Raw genomic sequence first — 27,220 nt, 5'->3', positions numbered from 1 at the left:
GTTTCTATGTGCATAGAATGTTTCTACATGGAGTACCATACAATCTTCTGAGCCCCCATCTGCAGCCTGAAGCTCAGGCACAGCTTTACCACATCAATGACAGGGCTGGCCCAAGACATTTTTTGGCTGAAGCACAGTCTCCCTCACCGTGCACCTTCCCAAGTTACGGCGCATAGTCAAGGTGGATAGCTGGTCCAGTTATTTTGGCACATGAGGCAGAAAACCCTATAAACAAGTCTTCCCTTTGGCAGTAAAAAGGCAACAATAATAAATTAAACAACTACTTATTTGCTGCCCCTTCATGACACCCAAAATCACCTGCCTGTGGCAACCACCTTATTCTGCCTAAGGGTAGGGCTGGTCCTTAGGAGAACCAGACCACAAAACATTAGTTATTTGCATTTGTTATCAGAACATGTTCCTTCCCACTTGCCCTTTCTATTTTAAATACATGAGATAATGCTTCATATTATTCCTTTAAAAAAAATCACCTAATAACTAGCTTCCCAGAAAGGCTTTGGGTTTCTCCTCCTTGGCTGCTAAATAAATGGAGGAAACTGAAGTTTATAAACACGCAGGAGCTTGTAACATTAGAAACACTTGGTGTGTTTACAAGTCCCCAAACGCACAGCCTCATTTGCTGCCCAATCAAACTCAGTAGTTGTAATAGTTACCTTGGCAGGTCTTGCTCTGGAGTTTAAAATTCCCAACCTACAATATATATAGTTAGTCTTAATAAATAAATGACTTGGACCATGCATTATATATATCACTCAAATCCATGAGGACACAAATTATGTATAATACATCGGCTGTGTAATTTATTTATTAAGCAAAATGTGAATTTTCCATGCTTGTGTTTTGAGGCACAGTTTGTCACACACGGCTAAATGATGTATTCTTATTAGTCCCACTCAATTACCAAGTCATCCCTCTGTGCACTGCGTATTTGTTAATGATAGTGCCACAACGCTTGCGTCTACAATACCTGTGATTTTAGTGATTCATAACCACTCACTAAAACTGTGAAAATGATAAATTGACTGCTGTTGATTAAATGCCGCCAACAGTATGTTTCGTATGTGTTTGCGGTTGGTGAGAAGTTAAAGAAATAGCATTGCTCCAATCATTTAAATATCTAATTAAGCAGAGCTCTTGCTAGATATGAAAAAAAAGCATTGAGTAGAATGAAAGACCGGAGAGTACAACGTGGGAGGAGGAACCCCCCCCTCCACACACACACACTGTATGTAGAGTTCTGCTCTGGTGTAACATGGCAGGCCATACACAAACAACCAGGGGGGTGGAGGAAATAGAAGAGAATGGAAAAAATGGGGTGGGGGAGGAATTGAGTAAAGTAGTACATTCTTCTAGGCTCACTGCACAGCTGCACATGGTTAATTTGATGGCTTCAGCTGACTGCCAAAATTAGCATAGCTGGGACAACTGTGTCTTTGCCACTAAAAGTCCAAGTGACAGATCATGGAATTGGAGAAATGGGCAAGTAGAGCAATGGGTACATTTCTATCCAAGTGAGCCAGCTAGCCTCTTTCAGAGCTTTCCAGCAGAGAATGGGTCAGGCCTAAGAAAAAGCGGAAGAACGGAAATACCAACTTCAAACAAAGATTAATTATCTCTGTTGCTTTGGTTAATGTCTTTTCTCCCCCTTAGGTTAATTCTGCTCCAAAGCCTTGGAGCTAATAGAAAGCAGAACAGCACGGGGAGTAAATATTCCTCTATAAGAAATTTGACTTGCTTGTTGAAATAGACCAGCCGCATTGATTCGTGGCCACCTTAATAAAGGATTGAACTCTCCCCACTTCCGTACTGAATTTGTGTATCTGTTACAAAAGAATCGGGTGAACTCCTTGGATACTATTTAATGTGGGCCAAAGGAAAGGTGATTGTTGTTTGCCATATATATGCAGTCACTGATTCAACTGTTTATCATGGATACCACATATAACAACTTCAGCAAGTTCACAGCAAGCTATCCGTTATGATGAACATATTACATGTGATTCTGATTTGCACAATGATTAGGAACAGCGTTTAAAATATCTTTCATTCATTTTTATTTTATTTTAATATGATCTGAACATCGAATAAGCATAACCACCACCAGCAATGCCATACGTTCTCCTGAAGATATTGAAAATGTGCAAAATGGCAAACATCATGAAATCGAAAGGTTATATGTTGTCTAGTCTATATGCACATTGACCAGGCAACATACAAAATATTGCATTCTCTAACACTGCCCACGTGGGAATGTGCATGCTCTTCAAGCTTATCCACATCTTCCATTCAACCCCCATTAATCCCAACATATTGGCTGTGTTTGTGCATTATGCTGAACCATGGGTTATTGCTTTAGTCATGAACCATCTTGCAGACAAGCAAATAAACTGTGGTTTGTTTTGCCTATTTCTGTTTTGCTTCTCTCCCACCTATTTTTCCAACTTTCAGAGTGGTTTCATTTTCAGGCTGCTCTTGCTGTGCCCTCTGTTTCAAAGCAGACAGCAGTGCAAACAAGCCAGGGATAAGCCACAGTTCTGTGTTCAGCCGTCATGACAAGTCATGCTTTAAACAAATCAGACTTCATAAACCAGGAACAAACCATGGGTTCTATTTGTGGTTTGTAGCTGGTTAACAAACCATGATTTGTTTGCAGAAATGAGTTCAGCCACAATAACAAGCCAGATTTCAACAAACCACACCAAAGCTTAGCGTTGTGTGTGAACCAGGCCTCTATCAAGAGCTGCTGGATTATGTATGCTGCTGTTCCATGTGGAATAGAAACAATGACCTGCAGATGGCAGTTTTTCAGTGAAGTACCTACAGGCCATGGAATAACTTTGCTTGAACAACAAGGTATTCCTGAGCGCCTGCATGTTCCTGTGTCCTTGGTTGTTCTTTGAACCTGACTTCTGGTTCGCTCATCGACTTTGACTCTCACTTTGTCTTTCTGGTTTTTCTCATGGCTTCTGGCTCCTTGCTCATCTCAGACTGCTGTCCACAGCCCAACCATGACACAAAATTAACAATAATTGTAATTTTTGAGGTAAGCACTGCCATCAAACCAACTACTGGATGGCAGATCTTTTACAAAATTCACCGTACTTTTTTAAACACACAGTCATTCAAGATACATTTTCCTGATTTGAGACATTAGCACAAGTTTCTTTAAAGAATGGAGGATTAGAGCCAACCTTTCCTAGATTTGAATGGCTGTGTGTAAGAAGAGTATTTCAAATATGACATTTAGCCCACAAAGCTGGCTTCTCCAACTTCTGACGTTGAGAGGTATACATATATAGGGATTGCTTTTCTTCTTCATAGCTCTCTCATTTTTCAGAAAGCATTTGCAGCAGAGAAATATACTCTTTGTATATTGTATAAATGTCAACAGTGGAAAATAGCTGTAAGTAGCATTTGAGGTAGCATTTAAAGGTACTTATGCCCAACTTGATGCATCTGATTGCCCCCACAAAGTTTTCACCATATTTGGAAAAGAGTCCTTCAGTGATTGTAAGAAACTGGAACAATACTACCCACAACAGCTTGATTTAAAACATTAAGACACTGAGAATTGTAACTCATATAAAAATATAATTAACAGAGGAATCCTATGAATGCTCGATAGACTGTGAGTACTGAAGATCCCCTCCTCGGAGGCTGAAGACAGAGCTCCAACCTCGGAGGAGAAAATCCAGTCATGGATCTTCCCAGCCCGGCTACCATGGAAAGCTCCACAGCATCTTGCCTCTGAAGGTCAGTGAGGAAGAAAAGGAAGTGTGCCAGTGGGCAAGGAGGGGAAAAAACTTCACAAGTCCCCACAAGCCAACACAGCTAAGCCAGGCTCAAAATTAGCAAGTTTTCCAAACACTGCTTCACAGGAGGACAGGGCACCCTATTGGAAACAGCCTGACAGGGCATGGGATTCTTGGAATCCTCAAGACTCTTCCATAGGACTGCTTCCCAATCTTCCAAGAATATCATACATTGGGCCACATGGAAGAGAGGGCACATTTATAGGTGCAATATTGTTGTTTTATTGCAATTTTGATTATGATGGTTATTTGATTGTATATTTCCACTTTTATTGTAAGCCACCCTTGGAAGGTTTTATGTAGAAGACAGTTTAAATGTGTAAAATCAATAAATAGTACAAGACATCAAAGGAGAGAATGTGTATTTATAGCCACTGAAGTGAAGAAATAAACATGGTATTACTCATACCACCTGTTTCAAAGCCCAACAGAGCGCTTTTCAGATATTTTACTAATGATGTACTAGAATTTTGTTCCAGTTCGCAAATTTCTTACAAATCCTCTATTTGCAACCTGAAACATGAACAGGAGCAGATGTCTCAGGAAATATTTGCAAATCCACACATGTGCATCCACATTTTTTAAAAAAATCTTTTTTTAGAAATGCACACATTAAGAAATACACACTTTTCCAAATTTGCATTTTTACGCTTTAGTCAATGGATTAAAGGTGTGCAATTTTTAAAAGTGCATTCAGAATTGTGCACCTTCCCCATTTGAAATTTTCCCACCAGAATGAACTGAAAAATCAGATTACAAACAAAAGCAGGAGTGAACTTTAAGTGAAGTGCAGAGAATTTTGGCAAGTGTAAGCATGCCTGGTTCTCCCACCCCTATATTCTAACAAAATTAACTTCATGTAGGAGGTAGCATCACAGCGGTTCATTGGGACATGTGTATTCCTTGAACTCTTAAAAAACAAACGTATATGTACAACTGTAGGTGCAGAGGACTTCTCCATGTGTTTAAGAATTCTGTTTCTCTAGGTTTCCTGACCACATGGTAAATAGCCCTCCAGCTGTATACAGATAGCCTTTTCAAAAGTTACAATTGTACGTGCTTATGTTAGACACCACAAGTCAATGTGCTTACTCTCCCCCATATGCTCATTGCATGAAAATGTCTGAAAAGAACAGTAATTTCCTCCATATAGTTTCATTTTCATTCGATAATTATTCATACCAATCTTCTCATCTTTTCACATACTGTATACATTTTTTTACTTAGGGTTTTTTTTTTTTTGCCTCAATATTTTATGTAAGGGCACATTTCTTTTTCGTTTTTGCCAAACACCCAAGTAAAAATATGCTGTTTATAAAATATGTTCTTGTGTTGTGCCGTTTTTGTGCTAAAATACTCTTCTAATTGTTTTTAATTATCTTTTTAAGTTAGCAATCACATTAAAATACAATTATGCTTTGTTGATAAAAGAGGAAAAGGAAGCATAATTCAAGTTTTTGTTACACATTTAGAAAACTAAAGCATGAACCTGTATATTTAGGTGTTGTCTCAAATTATTCCATAAAAGATACAAAACAATACCTCTATCATCGATTGTCTTAATAGTCTTCCTTGGTACCTACAAAAATAACATGTTAATTTATTCATGCATATAGTATCCCAAACACTGAACAACAAGTTATCTTGTTCTGACTTCTGTTCTACATGCTATCATTTTAGCTGCTGTAAGGAGATTACAAATGCAGTAAATCTCTGATGTTCCTCATTAACATAGGGCCAGAATCCAGCCAAAGTTAAGTGCTCTAAAATCCATTTATTTCATTTAGAAAGTTAAGTAAGCTGTGTTATTTAAAGTACTTAATCCTGTGCCCATAGTGTTTTAGAATACCCCAAATAATTATTACATTAATTTCTAACAGCTACAATCCTATACACAGTTGACACTCACTGCATTCGCAGGACACACTGCAAGTTGCATGGCTTATTTAAGCCACAACAAGCCATGACACCCATGGCTGAATATTCAACCCCCAACCATCAGTTGTCGTATCGTGCTAACACGATAAACATAACCCATGGTCTGTTCAAGGGTTACATAAGTGTTGTTTGACCCCCACTAGTTGGGTTCATACAACATGGCCATAGCTAGACCTAAGGTTTATCCCTGGATCTAGGTGACACACAGGGGATCCTGTACTCAGGCAGGGGCGAACCCTGGATGATCCCAGGATAAACATTAGGTCTAGCTGTGGCCCATGACAACCCACAGTTGGGGGTTGAATATTCAGGATGGCTCCTGTGGATATTGCGGCTCAATGTCGTTTAAATAAGCCACAACAAGCTACAGCGTGTTTTAGGAACAGCCCAATATCTCCAGATCCTTGACTATTTATTTGAATAAATTTGATAATGATAAATAATACATTATTCTGGGTTAAATAAATATATTACCAAATATATAATCCTATGTCTTTTCTCAAGGCTGATATTTATAAGATCATTTTGAAGATTAGAAGAAATACTTTTGGCTACGACTTTAGATTTCTATGTATTTAATTTGTACCCTGAGACTTACTATAATCTTGAACAAGATTAATATTATCTGTACCATGCCATAATCAGTAGTGATAACCAAGCTTTGAAAGGTTCTCCTTGGATTAAATCAGAAATTATCAGAGTTTTCTTTTCTTTTTCTTTTAAAAAGGAAAACTCTGATATTTTTCCTAGTCAATCTGAGAGACTGCCTGCCCATCTCTGATAGCTGTCACCATTTTTGGAAAAGAGAGAACTGGGAGGAGGCTGGTGTGGGGTAAATCATGAGAACTTCCATAGTTGCCCTCTGGGGGATTTTCTGCCTTGTACAAAAGCCTGTTTACTTCAAGTAAGGATTGGTTTGTATATTTGTATATATAGCACATATTGCAAAGATGTCATAAGTCTTCAGTGCACTCTCATCCATAGGAAACCAAACCTGGAGAAATGAGGGGCGTGTGCAGCCACTGTGAGTAGGACTGTTGTCTGGACTGTTTAGAAGTAGTGTGGCCTAGCATACATGTTTATTTTTAGCTTTTTCTCCCCAAATAAGTTTAGTTAGTGCCATGTGGAACACATTATTATGAAGTTGCTTGGTTTGTTTTAAAAACTCCCCTACTAACATAAACAGCTTGGGGCCAGGTTACCTGAAGGATCATCTCCTCCCATGTAGGCCAGATCTACACCAAGCAGGATATAGCACTATGAAAGTGGTATGAAAGCCGGGGGGCGGGGCAGCAGTTGTCAGTGCACTTCAATACCACTATAAAAGTAGTAGTGCAGATCCTGCCATATACTTGCCTGAACCCTACGATTGTCTTCTGAGCCTTCTCTCCAAGAGACCCCGCCAAATGAAGTGAGGCAGTTGGCTACTAAGAAGAAGGCCTTTTCTATTGTGAAACCCCAGCTGTGGAATGAGCTCCGCAGAGAGTTTTGCCTGGCGTCTACATTGCAGTCTTTCTGGCACAAAGTGAAGACCTGCTTTTTTCCCAGGTATTTTAGCCTTTCAGTTTCTATTGTTTTAAATCTGTTATTGTATTTTAAATCTTTGCACTGCTGCTAGGTTGGATTGTGTGTTAGTTTTAACACTGTAGTTTTAAACTTTTATATCATGTTGTATTTTATGGTTTAATTGTTGTGAACCACCTAAAGAGCTCTGGCTGGTGGGTGTATAGAAATGGAATAAATAAAATTTAAAAAATGCATGAAACATTTATTCAGGATTATTATCAGAAAATAGTTGGTAGAATCCACATATTTCCCCAAAGCACTCTTAAATGAAGACTGTGCAGGGCCCATTGCGGAAATACTTACACTTTTGGTTAATCTGCAATATTGTTGCCTTTCTTGAATGCCCACATTACACCTCGTCTTGTCCATTTGCAGACTTCCTATTTTTGTTGTGTGCTGTGACCATTAAAATTTCTTTTTTATATTTTTCAGCTACTGGTTTCTCAAAGTCAAAGTCTATAGCCTACATGGCCTTCGTCAAAATCTCGTTTTAAGCATAATAGATATTGCAAACTTTCAAGTACAAATGAACAGGATAAAACAACATTTGTCAAAATAAAGACCCAAAGTATAAGGTGTCATAAAAATGCACCTGTCATTTTCCATAAATAAAGTTAAGCAGATTTACTGTGAAACAATTTACACAGAAGTATGTAAAATGGGGAAAATTCATAAAAGATTATCTAGTTGTAAAATGCAAATCTGTGAAAAAATATCCATTTTTATCATCAGCCACATTTTAACAGATGTCTATTTTAATGGCAAATATATAAATAAATAAATAATGCCAACAAGCATAATACACTGCCTTTTATGTATTTTAATCTTTTTAAGCCACTTGTATAATAAGCCTGCTCTACTCTTAGTATTTCTCTAGTTTTGAAAGAAAATTGGCCTTAAATCATGTACATGTCCAGAATGAGATATGAATTGAAAAGAACGTTATGGCTAATACTTTAAGTGTCTGCATTATTATCAGCAATGGGACAGGCCATCAACAGCTCATTTTTACAGAAAAGAAAATGGAAGCAGATATATAGGAGATGTTGAGAAAAAGAATAAAGTGGGGAGAGGGAGTATGGAAATTTATATAATATTCTCATTACCTAATACTGGCATCCCAGTGTGGTGTGAATGGGTATCGAGGTGCCCTCCAGGCTCACTGCTCCTCATGGTTTTTTGGGGGGGATTCAAAGTTTTTTTAAAAAAATTACTTCGTTTTTAACAGAGAAGCTGGCATGTTGCAAAACAGTGTGCTGTCCTCAAGGACCATCTATTTTCCCCAGAATGTTTCTAGGCCCCACATGGGCCCTTAGAAAATAAAATGGTGCATAGCTGCAGCCCAGCATCCATTTTGAAGTGTGCCCAGCTGCCCAGGTAAAAAAGAAAAGAAAAATAGGCTGGAGGTGAGGGGGAACACCCAGAGGGCTAGGGGGTTGGGAAGTATCTTTGGGGGCTAGAGAGGATGACAGGGAGTAAGGGGGGGGGGTATTTTGCCTGTGTGTATATTTTGCCTGCTGGTTTTTGGGTGTGGAATGGTTTGTCTTTGCTGGCTTGTTTGCTTGCCTTGGTGTCCTGTGTGTTTTGCCTATATGTTGACTTGTGTTTGTTTTTCTGAGCTTACCTTCTGTGAAATAGGTTGTTCCTTGTGCCTGTGGGGGGAAATATGTAATTTGCCATTTGGGGCTCAGACTCCACCTCTGCCTTTTACTCAGTTTCGAGGCCAAGTTTCTTTTCTCCGGGCCTCATCATTTTGCCTTCTTTGAAATGGGTGTTGGAGCAGAAAACTGGGTTCAAGAGGGTGGTTTTGTGTTTCAGACTCCACCTCTGTCTTGCATTTAGGTCCTTGGACAGGTTGCTTTCCTCTTAGCCTCACCAGCTTGCCTTTGAAGGGTGAGTGTTTTGTAACTGGCCATGGTCACCACAGCAGCCATTTTGTGAGGGCAGCCATGATGCTCTCTAAAAATTCTGAATATGACCACCTGCCCCCAAAAGTTAAGGGATGGGGTTATCTTAATTCTTAAAAAGAATGGCTTTTAAAGAATTTAAATAGTTATATACAAAAGATAATGAATAGACACAACTTGTCACATTGGCGTGAATAAAGCTAAACCTACAGAAATTTTCTGTTCTGTGTGATATTTAAAGCTACTGAAGTTCTATCTGTCTCTGCATCTCATCACTCTATAGGCGCATTTTACTTCAAAAGATTACAGCTATTGTATATAAGCTTTTGAACTACATTATTTTTATTCAGGGGGAGGAATTCAAAGCAAAGGTAAAACGAAATTAGACATTGTTATGTCCTGACTTGTGATGATCATCGAAGTGAGCTGAACTGTCTTACTACTTTAGGTTTTTAAACACAAAATTTTATTTAGAAACGTTTGATACATACTGAAAACCAAAATGACATGTATCCTGTACATAAAAGTTTTCACAGGAATAAAAGCACATCCGTTCTGATCAACACATATAAAAAGAATGGATCAAACAAAACAAATAAAGACAGCAAACTTGAGTACAAAGTTGGTTAGGTTGTCATAGCAGCAGATTAAAACTCCCAAACTAAATCTCATCAATCACACAAGAAAAGATGATATTAAGTATGTGAGAGAAAGGAAAGGAAATCTAAATTAATACAAAGAGATATTGTTAACAGGAGACATTTCTGGAACTACATGGAACCATGGAACTACAAACTATGGAACAAAAACCAAACAGCATAAAAGGAGTGAGAAGTACCTAAATCTCACTGTACAAACTTGGGAGAGAAATGTTAGTTGTGTGCTTCACAACTAAAATAATACATGTGGCCATTTAAAGCTCCTCCCTCACTAATAATATTTTATTTATATATGTATTTACAATATTTATATATTGCTCCCCATCCAAAAGATTTTGGAGTGGTGAACAACAAACAGAATATTTTTAAATCATCATCATCGTCGTCAAAAATACAATTTTTAAAAGAACAAAGTTCTGGTAATACCATTAAATCCGGAGTCTAAAATTACTCCTGTACCACTGTGCTGGGGAGATTTGTAGCTATTTTGAACATATTCTCTCTCTCTCTCTCTCTCTCTCTCTCTCTCTCTCTCTCTCTCTCTCTCACACACACACACACACACACGTACATAACACATGATTATTAGATCTAATGAATACCAGACTCAGCATCTGAATTAATACCTAAGTTCTGAACAGTGCAATCCTATGCATGTCTATTTATTTAATTAATTTATTTATTTATTACATTTATAAACCCCATAGTCGAAGCTACTCAGAAGTAAGCTTATTGAGGTCTATTGGATTTACTCCCAGGTTAAGTGTATATAGAATTGCAACCTAAGTAGTCTATGAACCATCAAGCCTAATATAAATCATTACTAGACTTACATAGATCATTAAAAAAAACCAAATGTTAGAAGGAAAGGAGACACAAAACATTAACCTTTTGTAAATAATCCAAATCCCGCAAGTATAAGAAATATTTCTAACATTGTCTCTTTTACCCCATTTTTCAATTAAGCTGCAGTTTAAAGGAGAGTTCTTTTAATTACCATATGTTGGACTAATAAGCACTTTGGCTTTAGATTCTTTTTATGGTTTATTTGGAGTTTATTAAAATATACCCTTTACATTGAAAAGTCTCCATGTAATCTGTAAAAATTCATTTATTCCTTCTAAACTTGAAGTCCAGAAAAACTCTAGAGAGAAATATATATATTTGGACTGACACACTTAAGCCTGGACACTATAAATACCTCATAAAAACAAATAACTCTTGGATTTTAACTTTTAAAAAAATTAAAAGAAAGTGCATGGGCCTCAAGAGAAGGGAAAATTCCACCACAGATTGGACCAAACTCATAAGGCAACAAAAACACTGAAGTAATGAAAAGATTACAATTCCAAAACTGGCATACTGCATGAACAAAAACACTAAATAATGCGAGAGCTACTAATAAAATGGGAATTTATAGAATACGGGTTACTTCCTGCCAGAATTGGAAAACAAGCACCTGGAGAATATTTTTCCCTAAGCATTAAGTCAAACTAGGTTTAGTCATTCTCTCCATTTGGTCACACATTTTGACATGAAATGTTTTCTTAAAACCTTTGGTTGGTTGGAAATACAATGGAAAGCTAGTTTACACTAGAAAAAAGGCGCAATCCTACTCTCCTTGTACAGAGATCAGATATGGAGTGAGTGACTCCCTCCTACTCTTCTCTTTCCTCTGTCTTTCACTCCTCACTGTGAGTGAAAGAAGGGGGTAAATAATGAGATGAGACACCAATATGGTATTTAAACTTGGGCCACATTTATTGTCAAGATCTTCAAAGAGGGAAAACCTGAGAGGGCATCTACTCTAAGCCGGCAACCAGCCAGGCAATGAATTGGGCAAGATGTTCGATGCCTGTTGAGTGGTGTCGGTGAGATCAGCATCCCTCAAGCTTTTCCCATTTGTTTCCCCATCCCGGGCCACAAAACTCTGCCAGATAAGTCTAACATATACTCCCAAACCCCTTGTACAGTGTGGAGTAGGGAAAAAGACACACACCTACAGCCCTTTCACAATGGAGGAGGGGTGATTGCAACTTTTCCCACTTCCGCGATCGGCACTCACGGGGCACATGCGAGCGAACTTTCCTGTAATGACAGGAGTGCTGTTGCGGGAGTGCTGTTGCGGGAACACATGTGCCCCTGTTACGGCGGTTCTGCATGTGTATCTGTAGGAATGGGCAGGGCTAGGCAGATGGCTACAGGGCACAGGATTTATTTTTAATTATTCCTGAGGGATACGCACCAGCACAGATACACAGCAACACATGGGGGGATAGGAACTCTGACGAAATATGCGCTCCTGCGCAGAGATATGTTTGTTTTTTTAAAAAGTCAGCAATGAAACATGCCAGTACCCATGCACATGGGTAATTGACTGTTCGCTGATCCCAGAACTCATGGCAAACAACAACAACCTCACAAAGGGGGGGGCACATCACAGACGTTGCTCGCAATGGACACGAGAGAGCCAAAAAAACCATGACAAAAGCAGCCAGGGATATTCCGGGAAAACTGAGAGGTGGAGCCCAGATCACCGTGGGAGCAGGTGAACGTCATGTGGCCCATTAGAGCTGACTATGATACAATCCTGCAATAAACAGCTGGTGTAGACTACCCCATAGTCCAAGCCAATCAGACTATGAGCCCAAAATTCCTAAGCCCCCAAAAGGACAACCAGCAAAGCCCACACTGCATACAGGGAGGGAGCCATGCATGAAGAGAGAGAAGGGAGGGGTCCCACAGGCTAAAAGTGCCTAGAGAGCCCCTCCCTTCACCAATGGCACCACCCTGTGAATGCCAATGGCATTCCTTCTCGCTGTGTCCCTCCCTGCACATTGGCAAGCCAGGCAAAGTGTATGGGCATTTAGTGTAGGAAGGCCTCTCATAGTCCGGCTGCAGTTGCTGAGTAGTATGCAAAGGCAGAGGAAAGTAATAATAGACTGGACTGCTACCCTTTGCTTCAAGGCTTCAGCACCTTCCCACAAGACAACAAATGGCTCAGGATCCACTACATAAAGACCTTATCATTATTCCTTGTGCAAGTATACATCAGCTTTTGCCCACCGGGTGCCCTCCAGGTGTGTTGAACTACAACTCCCATCAATCCCTAGTCAGTATGGCCAATGGTCAGGGATGCTGGGAGTTCTAAAGTAAAACATTTGGAGGGGCCCCAGTTAGGAAAGGCGAGGATAAATTAAACAAATAAAAATAGCATGTATGCACTGGCTCAGGATGCTGGATAAACTAAGCAAGAAGAGATGTTGAACAGCCTGAACGGCCACACAGTGGCCTGTTGCATTGCTGCCCACACTCTGCACAGCACATCCGGTTCTTCGTTGTTGGGAGAGCAGGATAAGCATCCAGTCCTCTTAGTTGTAAGCCAAAAAGGCTAATTACCAATTATGGCTGTGGTTATTCTAACGTTAAGGCGCAAAGATTTTGTTTTGAACCGATTATTATGCTACTTAGGAAGAGGGCATCTGAAGTGTTTTTGTATGACTGGTGGTACGATCCCTGCATAAGTGACATCAAGACAGATTCTAATGGTTCAAATAGATGAGACAGCAGGAGATCTAATGTTTTTAATGGTTTTAGAACCTGCCAGAAGAAGGAGCCAGGAGGGAGTGGGACAGTAAATACAATAGGAACCATGATGTTGAGGAAGGAGAGTGTAAAACTTTCTGTAGTGTTTGCAAGATTGTAAAGTGAATCACAGGCCTTTGCTAGATCTACCTGAAAATCCAGGGGAGAGGAGGGGAGACCTCTCATTGTGAATAATGCAAGATCTCACCCTCGTTTACACGCAAGGTGCGACAAACTCAAGAAGAGAGGTGTCGCGCCCGCCATTTTTAAAATTTTCTTAAAGGGCCGGCTGCGCACAAGTGGAAAGGTAAGGTTATTGTTGTTGTTGTTTTAAAAAAACTGATTTCCCCCTCCCCCCACCCTAGCCCCGATGGGTGCAGCCTCGCGCGGAGCCAGGAAAAGCCGCGGAAAAGGGCCACACGCTCGCAGTCTCGGGCTCAGCCTGAGACCACGGGGAAAACCAGGCCCAAAGTGTAGGGCTGTATCCCGATGCCAGGGAGGGATGATCCCTCCCTGACCCCAGGATCCCCTGTGCGTCACCTGGACGCACAGGGCAATCCCGGGTATCAGCCCGGGATAACCACTGGTCTAGCTAAGGCCACAGAGACTGAATTATAAGGATCAAACTTAACAGTGCTGTGCTACTACCCGACTATGCACAAAACTGAAAGTTTCTAAGCATCATTTTGGAGGACCCAACCCAAACTTGTAACCCCCCTTCCACACACATATCACAATATTGTCCCATACTCAATCATGAAAGAAGTTTCTGTCTTATTTCTTGGATTACATTTTCTACAACTCTTGAGATTATACCCAAGGACCAGACTGGGCTTTCTTGACCCTATGCCAAAAAAACCCCACACCCCTACATTTTTATTTTTTATATTTTTGATTAACCTATCCAACCAGAAGAAGAGTCCTATAAACCTTGCTGACTATTTTGTAACTTTTTGGCTTGTCCTAACTCCTAATAAAGGTATTACCTTTTAAATATTTTGATTTTGATTTCTTCAGTATGGCAGTAAACACTTTATAAATTGATGTATTCCATTTAAAGTTTCATTTACTTGGCCTTTTTTCATTGCAAAATTATGGATTTTCTCCCCAAAGACTATAAGTCTTGCAGGTTCATGCTTGATAGACAAAATAACTAGGTGGCTTAACTGTTCTTGCCCCATAATAGAGTGCCTACAGTTTTTGATGAGTGCTACTTTGGTGAGCCTTACTTCAGCTTCTGCTACAATCACTGGTTGTATGCAAAAAAAAAAAAAAAAAAACTCCGCAAAAATTAACTGAAAATTAAGTGGTTTTTTAAAAAAAATCAGGACATGGGATAGTGTAATATTTTGACAGACTGACCGCCTTCGGACAACACCCCATGGTTCATGGGTTATTTAGCCCATGAATCGGACGACACCCCATAAATCATGGGTTATTTAGCCCACAATAAGCCATGGTACCCACAGGTGCCAAGTTGCCTATGAATCCCCCATTTGGGGTTATTGTTTTGTGCAAACATGGAGAGTGTGGCTATGCAAGGGTTAAACAACCCCGACATAACCCTAAAACAGACATTGGTTATGTTGTTTACCCCTGATATAACCCACACTCATTAGGGTCACATCACACGACAACCCTTGAGCAGGGGGTCACATATTCAACATGATGGCCACACACCAGCCCACACGTGTATGGCCAGCATGGTTTATATTTGGGACCTGTAAATCCTACAAAAAGCAGGGGTTCCCTGTATCCCTGGAATCAATAATCTTGACTATTATGGTAATGCTGTCCCTCCCACCAGCTATCCCTCCCTCTTGTCTATGCACAACTTGCACTTCTTTTTGCTTTGCATGGCAGCAGCGGCTCGTGCTCCTCCCACCTCCACCACATGGCAGCCGTGACTTGCACTCCTCCTTCCCTCACATGTGCAGTTCGCGCTCCTTCCAATCCTGGCAGCGGTACTTGCACCACTCATTGTCCCCCTGCATGCCTGTCAGAAGTACTCGCAGGCCACCTCCTCCCTTTCTGCATGGTGGAAGCTCACACTCCTCTCCCCCTCCAGTGACAGTATGTCCTCCCACTTCATAGGGTGGGACGGCCACTGTAGGTTCACCAAGTGATTCATACATGCAGAACTCAGGGAGCCCCAACACTGTAGTTCATCCGGTGAGCTGACTGCCCCTATCTGCTTCAGATGCTTCCTCACCTGCGATTGGTTCTTGTCCAGCAGCCTTCCCCTTTCGCTATAAGCTGAGTCCAGTTCGGTGTGCTTTCTAACCTGGACAAGCCTTTGTGCTTGGGCAGACACTTGCTGAGCTAGTGGATGCCCCAGTGAGAGGCTGAGAAAGTCTCTTGACAGCTACACACAGCGGGACTCAATCAGACAAACATGCGTTGCTTCTATCTGAGCAATGTAACAGGCTTCCTGCTGCTACCAGGCCACATTGGACAGTGGCAGACGCAACAACATTGGTTGTTATGTATAAGCATTGTCTGAGTATAGTTCAGGGAAGGGGAGGACCATGGCTCAATGGAAGAGCACATGCGTTGCATGCAGAAGACTCTCCGGTATCTCCAGGCCAGGATGATACCCTGCAGAGCCACTGCCAGTTGGAGTAGACAATACTGAGCTAGACAGACCGATGGCCTCATCTGCCATAAGACAGCTTCACATGTTCCAGGCTGCTCATGCAATGGCAAAAGCCAGCCCTATCATTAGGCAGAGTGATGCAATTGCCTCAGGTGGCAGATTCTGGTAGATAACAGCAAGGTGTTGGGGGAGAGGAAGAAGTTCAGGTGAAGTGGAAGATGCTGTCCCATCATCAGTAGTGGAGACAGATCCATCTGCCAGTCTGGTCAGCTTTTGTACATAGAATGAGAGGGGATGCCATCTTGTCCACCTCAGGCAGCAAAATGTCTGGGGTGGGCCTTCCAATGGCTCTACTCTCTATCACTTCTGGCATTGTGCAAGCATGCCCCAAACTTGCACCTGCTCTTCATCACATACTCTTCTGCCCAACAGCACACCTGATCATACTGCAAGGCAGCTAAAATTCAGGACCTGGTCCCTCAGGGTTCTCCCTTCCTCTCAGTGTTTGCCACACCCTGGACATAAGGCAGTTGTTCACGCATGTGGGGGTTAGTATGGCACTGCGAATATGGAATTAGTTTTACTCTGCAATGTGAATGTAATTGTATCTGTTATTTTGCATTTGTTTCCGTAAATAACTTAGTGTCTTCCATTTCCCTCTCCCAGACATTTTCTTTGCTTCTTAAAGAAAGCTTTAAAAAAGAAAAAAGTGAGGAAGGGAGCTTTCTCCATGCGTCTTCGGCCTTACGTAGTGGCCTGTCCTCTCAGTGTCCTTCCCTAGGCCCCGAGTCATGCATCACTCATCTTGTCACATTGAACTCCAGATGCTCCTACCCTAGAGAATGCTTTGACTCTGGCAATTTTTCTTCATTCTCACTAACAATTTGGTAATGAAATATTGATTTTTAGTTAGATTCATATTGATGCTATTAGGTTTGCATTGATAAATCATGCTGGCCTCCTGTCTGGGAGGCTAGAAAGTGCTACACTGAACCCTGGAGATTACAATCAACTCATTGATGTGTTAATTTGATGGATTTTTTTTCTCTTAGAAAGAGTGGGAGGGGTAGAGGAAGATTTTTCAGTGTGACCGTGGTAAAGTTTTCACAATGAAATCAGGGACAGTAATTGCAGGTCTTTACATGTAAGCTTGCTTGTTTTTCTGCTTATGCATCTACAACGTTTTTTTTTTTGTTGTTGTTGGAAGGAAGGAAGGAAGGAAGGAAGGAAGGAAGGAAGGAAGGAAGGAAGGAAGGAAGAGGTGCCTTATTGTGTAGGGAATGGGAAAGAAAGGATGAGGAGGCAGAAAGGATATGGCACACCTTGTAAACAGAGCTCCAGACTTCCAAAAGATTGGAATCGGCGGGAGTGGGGAGAGATCCATGAGGCAGGTAAATCCTAATCAAAGTGTAATCCAAATGCATTTCTTTCTTTCTTTCTTTCTTTCTTTTTATACAGAAGTCTTCATATGGATATCTTTAAATGAAAAAGCTCAGTGAGTAAGTTTAGAAACAAGCTGTTCTCTCTATTAGCTCTCTTCTACGTGGAGTTTATGGGGTGGGACATTTAAAGTCTTCCCACCCCACCCGGCTTCTGGCTTGTGCTCTCACTCTCTCCCCCCCCCCCGCCCCCCATCACAAGTATCACTTAGAGAACTAGCGGCTGACTGAATCTGCATCCTATTTAAAACAGCCTTTAGTTTTGATTTATGGCACTGTGCAAATGTAATGCCTGTCATTAAGGGACAATACGTGCTGAACTCCCCGAGAGTGGGGAGATTCCTTTCAAAGGCATTGGCTGAGGAAAGGGGAAGACAGACTTTGAAGAGAATGCTTATATTATAGTTTAGTCGAGGTTTTTGTTTTTTAGACCAAGGCCATTCTACATCTAAGTTTTGCTTTACGATTGACCACTTCAAATTCCCACCCCCACCCCCTGTGTTTTGTCAAAGGGATGTTCACACAATCAACATTATACCAAAGAGACCAGAAAACATTCTAGGATAAAGCACCACTGCTTGTTAGTAAAAAGAAGCAAGACATTGAAGGATATTTCTATTACTTGGGTAGAAGCAGTTTTTAATACATATCTGGAAGGCCTTCTCCCCACCTTCTATTTAAAATAATATTGATAGCCTACAAACCTGATCTATAACCCCCAAGTGACTAGACACCAAAACCAGCTAAAGAGAGAAGAAGAAGAAGATGGGTGCGCTGAATTAATAATGTACATTCTGTACTTAGGCATTCTAAAGGCCCTCCTTCCATTTTAAGCCACTTGGCTATCCTTGAAAGAGTCATTTGCTGCCCCAGCTCAAGGTTGACGTTTGTTTTTAAAATCCTCTTGGGAAAGTTTTATACCCTCCAACTGTTCCTATTTAATAGGTCCAGTACCTATTTAATCACTGTCTGTACCAGCCGTTGGTTTGTACCAAAGCTGTGCTTAAGACCGAGGCATATCTTTGAGACTGACCTCTTTTTATGTTAAGGACCAGTGTTCTTGCTTTGGTATTAGTTCTTAACGTTGCGGCCACTTATGCGCTCGGTTTATATATTTATTTGGAAATGTATATCTTACCCTTCTAGTGCCCATGCACCACACAGAGCACCTCACAGCAATTTGAAACCAATGCAATACAATATAAAATAATACATTCAATAAAAAAATACAATAAACTACAAAGGCAATAAAATACAGAGGCAGAGACCAAAGATAAAACAACCTTAAAACAAAACAAACACTTAGCAAGCAAAAGACTGCCGGAATACAAATGTCTGCACTGACCAACAAAAGCCACCCAGCTTTGACATCCAAAATGAAAACTCTTAAGCCCTATTTCCATAGCAGTGTGTTGGATTGTTAAGAGTGTCAGCTAAGGAGATCCTTATTCAAATTTCTACTGAGCCATTAACCACTTGTTTGGTTAACATGTAATGATATTCCATAGAAAAAGTTTTTTTAAAAAAAATAACCTGGGTTTTTGTGAATGCCTGATCACTCTCACTGCAAACAGGACTATTTCAACAACCAGGCACTTTTCGCCCATGGTTACATGCAAACCAAAACCAGCCAGAGAAATAACCCAAGAACAAGCCATGGATTCTTTCTATGTCTTCTTGGGGGAGACAAGCCAGAGTTCCTAATTCACACATAATGCTAACCAATCATGAAAGGAAGCTCCTTGGTTTGTTTAGCCACTCCTACTGCAAGCAGGCATCGGGCACCAGCATGCTGCTTCATTCACAATAATGTGAGAACAAGGCCACTATCTCTCAGCTCCTCAGAGTTTTTGTTGTGAGCATAAAATGTGTGAGGACCAAAGGAGACACACATGTATGCTTCCTTGAGTTACTTGGAGGAAAGGTGGGATACACATGTAATAAATAAATGTGTTGTAAAAATATAGGCTTAAGGGGTAGTATCCAAAGCTGCTGCTACCCTAGTAGGAAAGACCACTAGCGCAATGGAAAGTTAGTGCTGGCTAGGGCAACCAGAAACTAGCCAAAACTACCAATTCCAGAATGGGACAAATCAGCAGCCCTGTTCAGACATTCACCTGAATGCATGAGGGCTTAAAGTGAGTAGGGGGTTAGGGCCATGCAAGCTGGCCCACCCTCTATGTCCCCAGGTGTGCTGGCTGCATCCCTTTCAATTCAGACCTTGCCATGTTGAATTGACAAGGTCAGAAAGGAACTTCCACTCACGTTGGCTTGAACATGAGTAGAACTCTCCATAAGTTTAGGAATCCATGGTCTGTGATTGCATGGATAATTTTACTTCCATTCAAGCAAACTTGAGTATTCAAGCAAACTTTACACCTTGCCGATTCAACACGGTAAGGTCTAAACTGAAGGGGATCGGGCCAACTTGCTCGGAGACATAGGGACCAGGGTCATCATGCATGGCCAACACCATCTACCCATTTTAAGCCCTCACTCATTTAGGTGAACACCTGAATCGGGCTAGAGGAACTCACAGAAGGGAGCGCCAGTGACTTGTCCTGTTCTGAAAGTGATAGTTTGGGCTTAGTTTCCTGGGTTGCGCTAGTGGACATTCCTGCGACAGCTACGTTGTATACAGCTGACAGATTGACAGCACTGGCTACTGTTTACGGCATGTGAATAATAAACGTGCATTTACAGGTGTGAATAGAAACACACGTTTTTAAATTAAAGTGTGTTCCACCACAGTCCTATGAATGCCTACTCGGACATAAGCCCAATCCTATGTATGCCTAGTTGGACATAAATTCAGTGAGACTTACTCCGCGATGTGTAAAGAATTGCAATCTTAGTGTTATAAGCTTCTCTTCCTGGTCCATGACATCCACTAGACCTAATGGAAGTTCCTGATGTATATTGCTTCCTCACTGCTCTGAAGAGGCTGCTTTGTCATTGCATAAGATGACCAATTTTCATGGGAAATCATGTTTATGTTTAAGAAGGTGTTCTGTGTAAACATCAAACTTTAATAACATGTGGTTATAACTTGTTGAAATGTTCTTTTCCATTCTACACACACACACACACACACACACACACACACACACACACACACACCCCACACCATTCATGAATTGGATGAATTGAATGTGTTATTGACTAAATATTGTTAAGCCTTGTATAGAAAGTTTAAAAAGGTACATAAGGGCATAATCCTATGCATGTTTAGACAGAAAAAAGTCCTACAACTCCCAGCATTCCTCAGTCAACTATGCTGGCTGATGAATACTAGGCATTGTAGAACTTCTTTCTGTCTAAACATGCACAGGCTTGCACCCTAAACTAAGGATCTGAAGAATACCTATTTTATATATCATTGCTGAATGGAGTTAATCTATGGACAATGGAAAAGAATTTAGCAATCAGTGATCTTTTTTTTTTTTTAACCAATGATATGCTGGCTTGTGCCCAGAAGTGAATTTCTAACCTCACCTCAAATGGTACAAATCGTTTTCAAGGGGAGGGACCTAAAATGGGAGTCAAAATCTTAAATTAGAAATATATCTTTATCGCCACCAGGATTTTCACCTCACACACAGAATCAGATTCACAGCAAGTTCGAACCTCTTCTTCACCCTCTTATGACAATTTACAAAGAAAGAAATACATCTTGATGTGTCAAGAGAAGCAATTGCCCATATCTTCAAAGGATGATGTCAATGGTGAAACTGTTAGATAAATTCTGCTGTGCTATTGACATCTTAATGTCACAGATCCAGCTGGTATGAGATCAGCAAGGCAAACAGCTGAGTTCGGGTTAATCTCTTTGAACCTCATGGCTCAGTCAAACCCCTCAGTTTGACATTCAAAACTGCCAGCTTTAACCCCCAGCCACCCAGCTTTACAGTAAGTGATTCAAAACAAAAAAAGTAACGAAAATAATAATAAAAGTCCTATTGATGACAAGTAGAGTACAGCTTGTACGAGCATATCTGATCTGGGAATATAAGTTACAGCAACCATATCTGGTCCTCGTTGAAGGGTATTGTATACATATAGACACATTTAACAGAGATGTTACTTTATTTAGATGTTTAAGGTTGCTTCACATGATTATTTTCTTAGGAACACAGGAAGCTGTGATATTGAGTCAGAGAATCGGTCCAATATCCAATGCAGGAATGACAGCCAGCACAATAGAAAGCTAGCGCAACCAAAAACTACTGCTTCCCAGAATAGGACAAGTCAGTGGAAGTCCAGAAGTTTGGAGTAGTCTCTTGGGTTGAGCGAGCAAGTGCTACTTTCTCTTTGTGTTGGCCCAGCAGGTTTAGAGCTGGCATATTGCCAACACTGGATCCTGCACACAGACTGACAGTGTCTCTCTGGTAGTTCAGGCAGGATTCTTTCCTAAACTACCTGGAGATTCCAGCAGTAGAGGCTGGTGGCTCTGGACTTGGAGGGGCCATGAATCTGTTCTGGGTTTCCTTCATAGCCAGTCAGAACTCTAAAAGAGCTAACCAAGATGTGCCAAAGCCAATTTCCCAAAATAGGTTCAGCACCTTGGATAGCTCATTTACAGTTCAGATTGAAACCCAGAGCGGATTTACAGCCCTGATGACATCAGAGCCAACCAGCCTCCACTGGATTCCAGGGATTGAACCCATAGAATCATAGAATAGTAGAGCTGGAAGGGGGCTATAAGGCCATCGAGTCCAACCCCCTGCTCAATGTAGGAATCCACCCTAAGGCATACTTGACAGATGGTTGTCCAGCTGCCTCTTGAAGGCCTCTAGTGTGGGAGAGCCCACAACCTCCCTAGGTAACTGTTTCCATTGTCATACTGCTCTAACAGTCAGGAAGTTTTTCCTGATGTCCAGCCAGAATCTGGCTTCCTGTAACTTCAGCCCGTTATTCCGTGTCCTGCACTCTGGGATGATCAAGAAGAGGTCCTGGCCCTCCTCTGTGTGACAACCTTTTAAGTATTTGAAGAGTGCTATCATGTCTCCCCTCAATCTTTTCTTCTCCAGGCTAAACATGCCCAGTTGTTTCAGTCTCTCTTCATAGGGCTTTGTTTCCAGACCTCTGATCATGGCCTTCTGCAGACAAGTCTTGTGGTGTGCCACTGATCCACCTATGCTCTTCCATTGTGCTAAGTGAGCAGCACACTTCTCACTTCCACGTAATGAGTGATATGCGGAGCGAGTGTTGCTCAACGAGCGATGCAGTAGGTCTCAAGTTCCATCCATGGCGTCTTGAGTTTTAAAAGGTTCAGGCAGCCAACGATGTGGATGCTTTCTGCCTGAGATCCTGGGGAAGCACAGCTAGTCGTCATGGTCTGTACTTTTTGCACCCCATTTCCCTCTGACTTCACTGCTTACAGTCATGGATTTTCATGCAAAAGAATGGCAAGGAGTCAGGTGTGAACTTTTCACAGAGCCCCATACAGTGTCTAGTTCCATATGTATGCTTACTTAGTAGAGCAGTTGGCTCTACTATTATGGAGTTAGAGTTGGTTCACATAGCCGTACACAAATACAGTGACAGTACCTCTTGCTATTGACACCCAGCAGTTACCTGTTCTGTATATTTCAGATAAGTCTGTTCATCTTTGCTGTGAGCAACTTCCTTTCATGCCAAAGTTAACTTCACCGCTTTCTCCCCTTGGTGAACAGAGTGCTGTGTGTGTCTTCCAACAGTAGTGAAGACAAGCTCTATAAAATCCTGGACAGGTTAGCGTGCCACTTGTTCTCACCTGAGAGGGGGGAGGCATGCCACCTGCTCACAAAAATAGCCCCAAGAGCAACACCTGATGCTTCAAGAGAACCAGGGAAGCTTCAAGAGAACCAGGGCACATGTAAGCTTTCCTTTCCTTTTATTGTCTGCATCCAGTTTCCATCAATGAACTGCATATCATTCTTTCGCACAAGTGGACTTGAGTCACAGTGGTACCTTTGAATCTGTTTAGTGTTTGTTCTGAGTGGATCAAGCTCCAGGTATAAGATCATCCCATCTCCATCCCTGTACTCCCGTAACACCATGTGTATGTTAGGACAATATTTCACACATCCGATGAAGTGCGCTCTTGTCCATGCAAGTTTATGCCATCGTATATTTATTATTGCTTAATGTGCTGTAAGACTGGTTTTTACTGCCAGACAGATTTGAAAATACTGGGCTGGATGGACAAATAGTACACCCTGGTGTAGAGCAACTTCCTATGTTCCTATGAAGTGTGTATACCATTCCATGTGGTTGCCAGTCCTGGTCTTCCATTGCTTGTACACATGGCAAAACATACATGTGAGCATTCATTAAATGGCACTATGTACATCTGCTGTATATGCTTTTTTCTACATGGATGTGGCAGGAGAATATATTAATAAACATATTCATTAGTGACCTGGTCCATTATTATCTGCTGCCAACAATTCTCACCGCAGTCATCCTCCATGCCAGTTGACAGTGTTGGAGGATGTGTCATTCTAGGAGTTCAGTAGAGAACAAAGGGTCTATTGCCTTTGGGAGATCCAGGTTCTAGTCCCCACTTGGCCATAGAAACCCCACTAGGTGTCTTTGGGCCAGTCACAGGCTCTCAGCCCAACCTACCTCACAGGGTTGATGTTGTCAGGATAAAATGGAGAGAAGGAAGATCATGTATGCCGCCTTGGGTTCCTTGCAGGAAAAAACCCGGGATAGAAATGTAATAATAATAATAATAATAATAATAATAATAATAATAATAATACCTCAGACAGCATAGCTCAAAATTCCTCTACAGTCTGGATAAGAAGTTCATCTTTAACTTCCTACAATAGCATATTCATTTTATTTACCTAGCTACTTAGCCCTTATATCTAACATCTCGAAGTGAGTGATTAGAATATTTAATATCTTTCTAAAGTCCATTAAAAACTTGCCATCACCACCCAATACACACACCATAACTAAAAGAACATCTTGTTCTGTACTAGCCTAAAAATATTACGTGGAATAATAATAATTTTAAAAAGGTTTACATCACTTTCCAGAGATACTTGGGGCAATTCATGTGTTACCACAGCAACCTAGACTTGCTTCCCCATGACTGGTTTCCACTCCACTTGCTCCAGTAACATAGCGATAACAAAGGAACTTACAGTAAGTGTGTGTCCTATTATGGTGTTGTATCACTGGGGCCATGCATGTTGAATCAAGGGGAAACATCAGGAATCCCAGAGCAGGGAAAACGACTTGGGGGAGTAGACACAATGGAGAAGAAGTGGTAGACTGGAAGGAGGACTAATCACCACCAACAACCCTACTCCTTCTTTGATGAAGATGAGCCCTTCCCAATTGTTTATTGATTGTACTTTAATCCGCCTAATAACAAATGTTCTCTGGGTGGAATAGAAACAATTAAAAGGTTCACAATTTTTGTGAACCGCCCAGAGAGCTCCGGCTATTGGGCGGTATAGAAATGTAATAAATAAATAAATAAATAAATAAATAAGGCTAAAATACAATATAAAATGCAATGGGGATATTTGAAAGGACCAAAGAAAGAATAAAAATATAAAAACAAAGCAACAAGCAACACAGGAATAGATGAAGACATATAAGAAGAGTATAAAATCTAGAACTAGGTCTCTAACATGCCAGGAAGAAAAGAAAAGTCTTTGCCTGTCACTGAAAATATAACAACGTAGGTGCTAAAAGAGCCTATTTGGGGAGGATAGTGCATAAGTGTGGTGCCACAACTGAGCAGGTCCCCTCTTTCAGAGGCGCCTATCTAGCGTCTTCCAGTGGGAGCACCTGAAGAAGGGTCTCTGAAGATGACCTGAGTCTGAGGAGGTACATATGGGAGGAGATGTTTCTTTCGATACTCTATTCCGAAAACATTTAGGGCTTTAAAGGTCAGGACCAACACTCTGAATTGAGCTTGGGAAATAACAATGCAGCTGACAAAGCACTGGCAACACGTGATTGTATTGGCCATTCTCAGTTAGTAACCTAGCAGCTCTGTTTTGAACTATCTGAAGTTTCTGAACAGTCTCCAAAGGTAGCCTCATGTACAATGCGTTGTAGTAATCCTAAGACAATAAAATGTGCTCCTGGCCACTGAGGCAACTTGGACCTTAAGTGACAGGGATGAATCCATGAGCACCCCTACGATGGGCACTTGATCTTTCACGGGCAGTGCAACTTTTTGCAGACCAGGTTAAACACCACTCAACCAGGCAGACAAAGCACCTGCTAACAGTACCTCCATCTTGTATGGGTTGAGCTTCAGTTTATTGGCCCTCACCCAGTCCTTTACTCAGGAACCAATTCAGGACATCCACACCTGGATTAGATGAAAAGTTGAGGTGGGGCATGGTGTTATAGGCATATTGATCATATCTCAACCCACATCACTGTATAACCTCCCCCAGTAGTTTTATGAAGTTGCTAAATAGCATGGCAGATAAAATTGAGCAATGTTGAACTCTGTGACATGATTGCCATAGAATAGAGCAATAATCCCCAGAACCACCACCTGTAAGTGACCATCCAAGTAGGAATGGAACCACTGTAAAATAGTGTCCCGTATTCCCAAACCAGACAGCTGATCCAGAAGGATACCACGGTTGAGGGAACTGAAAGCTGCTGAAACATCCAAGAGAACCAACAGGGTCACACTTCCCACATCTCTCTCTCTCTCTCTCTCTCTCTCTCTCTCTCTCTCTCTCTCTCTCTCTCTGTGCAAAGGTCATCCCACAGGGTAATCAAGGCAGTTTCTGTCCCAAAACTGGGCCTAAAGCTGGTAGAGAAATGGATCCAAAAATCAGCTTCATCCAAGAAAGCTTGGAATCAATCAGCAACCATGCACTTGAGCATCTTGCCCAAGAAGAGGATGTTAGCAACCAGCCTATAGTTGTCTTCCACTTCTGGGTTTCTTCAGGAGTGGCCTGATTACTGCTTCTTTTTAGGAGGCTGGTTCCAACCTTTCTCTCACCCTTTCTCTCCTGGACCCAAGTGGCCATCCCCTCCTTATTAGATGTAACAAGCCAAAATGGGTAGGAGTTGAGCATGGAAGTAATCAGTGTTGGTATCCCATGCTTTAACAGCTGAAGCTCCTCCAATATATTTGGACCAGAGGATGCTCTGGGATACTTATCTTCGATGTGTCTTGCAAATTTTTGCACAGCGAGCTGTCGAGGGTGTGACCAATTCCCTCTCAGATCAGATTCGAATGGCCGCATTACCACCTGAAACAGCTCTGCTGGGCAACACTGTGAAGATGCAATGGAGGTGGAAAAGAATGTCTTCTTTACCATCTTTACTGCCACATGGTAGGTAGGCTTGAGATTGAGCTCTAACCAGTGTTCAGTCGAATTCAGCTTGAGTCTTCCTTCACTTGCATTCCAGCTGACGTCCTATTGCAGCTTTTCAGCAAAGATTTTCTTACGTATAATCATGTGCAACATGTTGCTTGGTTGTCAGTGCCTCCTGAAATTCCTTGCTCTGGTAGGAATAGCAATGAAGTTTGACAGTTTCCATAGTTCCAAAATGCACCACTGCCCCAAACATCAGTGGTATCTTGTGGGGGCTAGGAATGGTGTGGGGTCTCTCTCATTTAATCTCAGTTTTGAATTATAAGTTTCAACAGCTTTGTGACTTTTAAAAATCGCCAGTTTTGAACATAAATTCTACTGTTATGAAAGGCTTAATGCAA

This window comes from Elgaria multicarinata, chromosome 7 (assembly GCF_023053635.1).
Source record: "Elgaria multicarinata webbii isolate HBS135686 ecotype San Diego chromosome 7, rElgMul1.1.pri, whole genome shotgun sequence".
Classification (NCBI taxonomy): Eukaryota; Metazoa; Chordata; class Lepidosauria; order Squamata; family Anguidae; genus Elgaria; species Elgaria multicarinata.
The sequence above is the reverse complement of the archived record's forward strand: the minus strand, read 5'-3'. Positions refer to the sequence as shown.